The sequence below is a fragment of the Lycium barbarum genome, chromosome 6 (genome assembly GCF_019175385.1).
Source record: "Lycium barbarum isolate Lr01 chromosome 6, ASM1917538v2, whole genome shotgun sequence".
In the NCBI taxonomy this organism is placed as follows: domain Eukaryota; kingdom Viridiplantae; phylum Streptophyta; class Magnoliopsida; order Solanales; family Solanaceae; genus Lycium; species Lycium barbarum.
This window is the reverse complement of record NC_083342.1, coordinates 21210996-21219360: the sequence shown is the minus strand read 5'-3', so window position 1 is coordinate 21219360 and position 8365 is coordinate 21210996. Positions and strand designations below refer to the sequence as shown.

At 33.4% G+C, this 8365-nt stretch overlaps 1 long non-coding RNA gene across 1 annotated transcript; it reads left to right on the top strand.

Moving 5' to 3' along the window:
• Nucleotides 1-1278: 1278 nt before the first annotated feature.
• On the top strand, nt 1279-5233 carry LOC132643589 (uncharacterized). Its single transcript, XR_009583671.1, has 2 exons — nt 1279-1478; nt 5017-5233. It is a non-coding gene; the product is annotated as an uncharacterized LOC132643589 (long non-coding RNA).
• The last annotated feature ends 3132 nt before the right edge of the window (nt 5234-8365 follow it).

Genomic DNA, 8365 nt, shown 5'->3' with positions numbered 1-8365 from the left:
GAAATAATTTTTATGGGTGAAAATCATTTTCACCCTTTAACTTTGTTTTAAAAATCAAACTCTCCCCTCAACTTTGAACAATAGACATTCTCCCCCCTTTATCTGATGCAATGACTATTTCATCCTTGTTTTTTTTCAATCCTCCATTTATGTAAATACATTTTTATATTATAATATAATATTTATATTTTCAATCTAGATATTTATAGATTCTTATTTAAGTTCATTAACATTATAAGTAGAATAATACTTTTACGAATTTGTGGTAAAATCTAATGCTATTTTTTATGATTGTTATTTCAATATTATATGCACAAGCATGTGTGTATATGTGTGTGTGTGTACGCGCGTGTGCACGAACATGTGTGTGTGTATATTTAAGTCTCTTATTATCTATTGTTTTTTATAAATAAACAAGTGGTTGTTGACACCTAATTTTTGACCTCCCGTAATTTAGTTTTTAATTTCCCAGGGTCCTTGGATATTAAACAGAGTGAAATATGTATTTTCTACAAGTCGAAATGATTTTATAACATTATTCGGATAATATTTCGCCATTTCATTTGGCAAAAATAATTTCTATAATGCCATAAATCATTTGAAATTAATATATTTTTGCAATAATTATGAGACATTTCTAAGATCAATCAGGAGAATGATTTAAAACAATTATTTATTGGTTGTTAAAATCAATTAACAGGCGTTTTTACTCTGTTTAATTCAAGAAATCTGACTAATTAAATCAATAATCATTTTACCCCTCAAACTCTAATTCCTACATGATCAATTTACATTTTTGTGATTTTTTTAAAATATAATCATGATTAATCAGATGTTTAATTGTGGTTATATTTTAAAATTACTTATTATGTGTTTAGGTATGGCTACTATCGAAATAATCAATTGATTAGTCAATTAAGGCTCTAATTGAAATAGCCAATTTTATGGCTTTTTCAAATTAAGGCTATATTCGCAAAATCGAGTCTATCTATGCAATCAGCCATATTCTAAACTAATTGATTAATTTATTAAATTATGGCTATAGTTGAAACGATTTAACTAATAAGATTTTATTTTTGGCTATTTAGTAAAATTGCGTATTTTTTCCGATATGCATATATACATAAATATATGCGAATATATATATATATATATAGCATTTGGGCAACCCTTTAATTTTTAAAAGATCGACCAGCCCATTCCAATAAGGACCGCGACCCGGCCCAACTGAAGCAAGTATAAGAAAATAAGTCTTGGCCAAACAAGACCCTTAAAGGGGTCATTTGCCTTCTCAAGGGTTTCAGACGAAACCCTAGCGCCGGCACCCTATCGCTTCTCCCCTCACACGTCACGATTGCCGGAAATGGCAACATTTCAGGCATGTCAGTCGCGTATCAGTCTTAGCATGGCCAAAACGAGTAGCATTAAAGGCAAACTCGTCTCTCTCCACCTATTCTCACCAAACGCTGCCTTAGAAGGTAAAATCTACTCCTCTCTCTCTCTTGCTTTTCCATAGTTTACATTGATACAAGTACGAATCGCATTAATTAGCTGACTTGGACGAATCCTTGAATTGGTTCTTCAAGAACCGACCGGATCTAGAATGCACATGCTAAAATCTAGCCCTTCATCACTATTTCACGTTAATATGATTCGTTCACTTCAAACTCAAGCATAATTTTAAGAAAAAAGAACTTGTCCCACATTGATTGGGGATTAGGGTTTCGGTCTTTTAAGGTTCTATAAATAGAATCCTCAATTTCAAAAAAGAAAAAAGAGAAAAAAGAGCTAGACTTTGAGCATTAGGACTCAAGATCAGGGTTTCAGTTAAAATTTTGGACTTGACTTTTAAAGTCGAGCCTCTAGTTGCAAAAGTTTAGTTCCTTGTTTATTTTTATTTTTGGTGGTTGAGTTCGAGATTGGAAGCACAAAGGCACCAAATCCATTCTTGTCTCGACTGCGCAACAAAAAGGTAATTACTTATCATTTTATTGATTTCTTTTACTGAGTTTGGATATAAATGTTAGTTGTGTGATATTATGTTTAGATGGTGGTTTGCTTGTCATATTGTTAGCTTAAATATTAGCTCATTAGCTTTGTGATTCTGCTCAGACTAGGCTGTTGTTAATAATTCCTTGTTTGTTGTTTAGCCATCTAGATCACTGATGTACTTGTGCACTTTGTTTTGAATCTTAAATGATCTTTGTGGTCTAATCTAAATAGGGATTTGTTGTGTTTAGGTTTAACTGAGCCTTGATAGTTGATCACATTAATTAAAAGAAGCTTGGAACAATAAAAGGTTCAGTACAAGCTTAAAATTGGAAGTGGTAAAATGACTATATTTGCTATCTACCTGTTAAATGGTCATGCTAGCCTATTAACTAGGAAAAGTGAAATAATAGCATCACTCCACTATCTTAAGTATATAGTTTAACAAGTTCAAATTGTGATATTTGTTAGTTTGAAATAGGGTGTTGGTCTGACTGCTTAATGACACCTAAATCCTTTCTTTAAGAATTGTTAACCTGAGTACTGCTTTTTGATGGACCTGCTTTAGTGTGGCTTGTCTCACAACCTTGTGTCTTTGAAATTTATCCATGATTGAAGTCCTAAAGAAGTTCATTTAGTTCGAAACTAAAAAGGGGAACCTTAGGATTCAAATCTGATCTCTGACTGCTAAAATATGTCTAAATGATTTTGATTAATCAATGAGACAAACTGCAGAAGTCTTGTGACACTCCATGTGGTCTAAAACTATGGTTCTATGACGTCAAGGTCCCTTAATGGCTTTAAGCAATGCAGTTAAAGGCCAAGATCGACTATGGTAAGATATTGACATGACATTGTGCTAATGATGTCTATTGATACTAATCACTTAATCTTACAGGATCAGAAGATGTAAAAAGGGAAAATAAAAAGGTCTTAATTGTATTAACTGTTCTCAGTTTAAAATACAGGCATATAAATTAGCTACACAATGTTGAAGCTAATTGGTTTAATATCTTCTTTTTTATAAAACTAAGTAGATTTTGGGGAGAGGAAAATGCTTTGGCCCCGGTGTATAAGTTGGTTTTACCTGAACATATAAATGTCTTGTCTTAAAATAGGTCATCTAGATCTTGAGATTGGGTATGTTTGGAGCATGCTTTGACCTTAGATGCCCTCACTTAGCTGTAGTAGGACAAGACATGTGCCAGCTAGCATTCTTCTTAATAGTTTGAAACTGGAGCTTCTTACATAGCTCTAACTGCTTCATGAAACTTAATCTATTAGCTTTAAGAATAAAATAGGAAAAAGGGGGTACAAGATGAGAAGCTTGGGTTTGAATCTGTCTATTAAGCTGTTTGTGCAATTGTTTAGAATTATAGCTCAGTGTGGAATATGAAATGCCATGGTTTAAAATACAGAGGTGTTTTGCCTCTCTTGAGACTTGAACCGTTATCCCTGACCTTGTCTTACTCTGATGAGTGTAAGTTAGTTTGAAGCAACTATATGTTTGGCCTGATGAAGGCCATCTATAGTGTAAAGGATTTAAGGTTGCTTTATGATCAGAACTCTAGGCTAAATAATTGAAAATACTCATCTGAGTTCAGATTAGTCAAGTGTTTGGTTAGGAATTGATTCAATGATGATGTTTGTGGGGTCATAAGTGTTCATGGGCAAGTTATAAACCACTTGACAATAAAGGAGCCTTTTAAAGGCATCTTAAAGAGAGGATTGGGAAGAACCAAGTCCAACTTGGTTCATAGTACCTTTCTCTAAATAAGAGGTGCCATGGCATACTCTATAAGTCTATGGGGTGTGTGTCTGCCACAAGAATACATACTAACCCTACAATCCTATCATTGAATCAAAGGGCAAGAGATAAAACTGAACCTGACTTGTGCAAAAAGGATTGTTTAACTAAGCCTAGCATTATTCTCTTTTAAAACTGGTTCAGTTAGTGCCTAGCTTATGGAGTCTTAAAAGAATAAGAGGTGATAGAAGTAAACCTGTTCAAATCTAAAATGGACACTAAGTCCTAAAATGGTTGATTCTTTGAACCTTACGTTATATGTTCCTTCTATGAATCTAATAAGCAAAAAATGCATTTACTCTGTTAAGGAACCATGCCATGTGTTTCTGTGCTCTCTTCACATACCCCTATGCTGTTTAATTGGGTTGCTGAAGGAAAAGTGACCATTTGTGGACTACCCTTAGCTGTCCAAACTTTGCTAAAATCTTATAACTGTTGAATTCTTGTATACATTGCCTAAAGATGTTAAGTCTCATGATCAAACATCTATGACCCTGCACACTCATTCTATGTTTATGATAAGTATTATTGTAAAGATGTGTTTGGAGTCTATTAGTGGCCTGAGTTAATCTATGTGATGCCTGGTTGTGGTTAGTTGCCCCTCCCCAATTTTGAATTTCTGAATTAAAGTGCAAATTTTGCCTTAGCTTAGGTCTGATTATATTGCTAAAAATTGAAAGATGACTAAAACAAGTTTAAGGGTTAGTCTAAGTTTAAAGGGTATATATATATATATATATATATAAAAATGGGTTTTGGTAAAAGAGATAGTGTTAGCAAGATGTATACATATAGATGTGGTATGTCGGCTGGTATACTATGTTATGTATAAATGTATTGGCTGCATATAGGAGTATATCAACATCGAGAGGATATAAAGCCCATGATTAAGCTTCAATACTTAGTTGATTACGGAATAGTAGGAGTCTGTGCCTGGCCCAATCCAGAATTGATGCGGGGAGCCCATGTCTATAATAGTCCAAACAAGGGAACAAATGGGATTCTCGGGTGGGCTGCCAGGCCCACTCTCTTAGCAATAGTCGCGTATATATATATATATATGAATGCTTTTGTTTTACATGTGTATGTCATGTATGTATATGTATATACTTTAGATAAGTACAGTAATATTCTTCTACCTGGTTTCCCCTTTCCTCCTCTCTCCACTGTATGACCATTTGGGCCGGGTCAAGCCTCCCTATTGGGCTATGGCCCAACAGGCTTTTCTTTCAGCAAAACAGTCTGATGAGGGGGTGAAAGGGAAGCAAATATGCATGTGAACACGTTGAAGGCCCAACCATGGGTGAAAATGGTTAACTACAGATTTGGTACCCCCTAGCCTATCCCTCTCTTTTATTTATAATTATTTCATTCTTATTTTGTATTTGTATAACTTCTAAGAACATCATATTATATTGGAATCCTTTCGATTATGAACTAGCCGTCTTAGGGCAACGGTACATATACCGTTTAGTAGACTTTAAATCCCCAAATGATTTGCAAAACCCCATATTAAATACAAAGATTTCCAGATTTAAGTAATAACAAAACAACTCCTTTAATACAAGTTAAATGGAAACATAAAACATTTTTTAAAATCACCAAGCAACATGGCATTTTTACGAGTTTTCTTGCAATAAGTTAAGAATGAGATTTTGTACACAAATTCGACATAAAATTTCTGGGCTAAAATCAGTATAAAAGAACAAATACATTTTTGGGTCCACGAATCACTTGATTTGCGAAAAGAGACTGATGGATTTTGGCTAAGCCCATTAAAAATAATGCTTTCTTTAAAATATATATGCATTTTGGCTTTTAGCCCACTTCAAGACAAAAAAAAACGATTATACTCGCACATACGCGGGTTCATAATAATAAAAGCAAACCATTGTTATAAATAAGACTTGATCAGATAAGAGAAATACGTTCGTAATACGAGGTTTTAGGATGAGGCGTTCAGAGTTAATGTATGAATTGACTGAGAAAAAGTGTGCGGACTAAGTATGAACGTAAAAGAAAAAAATACTTATATATATCTTCTTCTTTTAAAACTACTTGATGAATCTTGCAAAAAAAATACATCATCCTTATATGTAAAAGGAGGTTATTATTATCCGGATCTTATAAATCCGAACCTACACTACCCTATATATAAAGGGGATACATTCAATTCTTTTCAAATGATATGCAAACAAATGACAAACTTTTTATAAATGCGGGAGATAAAACACAAAATAAGCAGTTCATACGAATAATCACACACTGGAATTCGAAGGTCAACAGTATAGTATGGATCCTTAAAACTAGGGTGTCTAACACCTTGCCTAGGGGATCACTAGAACCCTTACCTAGTGTTACGCCCTATTTTGAACGGATCCAAGATAGTTTGAAACTTTCGATTCTTCTAACTGGTTTTAAAAGGGTTAGAGTTGTCACCTTATTTTTTAGGAAAATCAGAAAACCTATATGTATTTGTGTGTCTACTCCATTTTAGTCCACGAAACCTATGAGATTCTAGATAAGGGTTTTATTTACACCGAGGGGAAGGTATTAAGCATCTCTCAGAGTCTGCCCGAGGACAGTCCTTAAACTTAGTTTAATTGAACACTAGAGGGGGATTATCTATCTGTTTATCATTATTATTACCTGTTTCAAAATGTTGTGATTTCATGAAAAGCTACATCGGATGATGATATTCTAAGTATATATAGTGTATAAAAATGTATTTATACCATGTATCAAGTATTTATAAAGAATGTATATTAAAAGAGTATAAAGAAAATGTGCCTCATAAGTATAAAAGTGTATCTGTTGGTATAAAGAATGTATATCCGTTAGTGTAAAGAATGTATACAGTTATATAAAGAATGTATAAAAAAAATGTAAGAGTATGTAAAATAAATATATCAAGGATATAAAGAATGTGTGTCTATGTATATAAAGAAATGTAGGTATGTGAAACATATAAAGAATGTATTTCAAATATAAAAGAGTGTATATCAATAAAAAAATGTATAAAAATTGTATAACTAGATACAAAGAATGTAAGGAGACTTTAAGAATATTCATTAGTGTAGAGATCTTATATAACAAAAGAATTTAGAAAAAAGTGAAGTCGATTTAACTTGTTTTTACCGTTTCGTAAAAAAAAGTGCTTGTTTAATGAATATCCTATCAAAAGAATAAGGAACAAAAGGATAGTAAAAAATTTTGGTAAAAAACAAGTATAAAGAATTATGTATAAAAAAAATGAGTGAAATACAATGCCTTTAAAGAATGAAAGATTTGTAAATGGACGGCCTAGTATTTACCTAGCGTCAAAAATGTGGATTTAACTTAAGTAAATTATGTATTAGTGTATACGAAACAATATAAAATGTGTGTTGTATTAAAAGTGTATAAAGAATATAAAATAAAGGAAGGACTAGCATTTTTGCCTAAACGTCAAAAGTGTGAATTAATTAACAAAGAATTTATATCGAGTCAATCTAATCTGTGAAAGTGTAGATGACCTAAGTCTTGCCTAAAGCGAATAACGAACTTTAAATTAAAAATATAAGCGACAAGTAATTAAATATCCCCGCCCACCATTAAAGTGAAGTTTTCACTACGCCGAGTTTATGTTTTGTACAATTTTAAATAACGCGCGAAAGTAAATACAAACAAGGATTTGATGAAGTCTTCGAGTTCCTTTCAAGTGTCGTCTTCGGGATGTGTCTCTGGGTACCTATATAAACACTTAGTAAAAGTGTTAGTAAGAGAATAAATAACTATCGAATGAATTAAAGAAATAATGAATAAACTAAAAATAAAAACCTGTCTTTTGTACAGGGGAGGCCTTGGAAATTGACGGAAATTTCTTCATTGGCCAGTGGTGTGGTAGTGGTTCTTTATCAAATTAAAAGAGGACAAAACAGTCCAACTAGTAGAGGGACATCAATCAAACGAAAATAAACTTAACCGAGCAACACAGTACCAAAATATGTAAAAACAATCCAGTATTCATCATAGCACCCGGAGTAGTATTTTTGGAGCACAAACCAACATGAAATTAGTAACATAAATATAAAATGCATCCAAAAATTAGTGGAGCAGCAGTAGCTAACAAGGACGGACTATGTTCATCAGAAAGGTTCCACACGACTCAAAATATCAGTCCACAAATGGTGTCAGCCAGCACAAATAAGAACAATATAATAAGGGTCTCCAGGAAAGTATCACGACGTCATACAGAAACAGCCCAACAATATCAAAATAGTCGCAATTAGTATGAGAAATGGTGATACGATACCCAAAATGAGAACAAAACAGTGAGTAACTCAATCGTTGCTCACCGGAGAACGTGAAATCAGTCAAAGCACGATGATATCTAAGAAAAATAGTGAAAAATAAGACCAGTCATCTGAGAAAAATAAACATGCCGGAGTTGCGTTTTTCCGGTCAGATCGGCGATGTGAGGAAAAGCAAAGGGGGAAGGCTAGCGTTGTGGTGGTGTTTGGGCGTCACTGGTGGTAGGGGGTTGGTGTGGTGGTAGTGCGTCGTTGAAGGTGTGGTTGGATGCTCCGG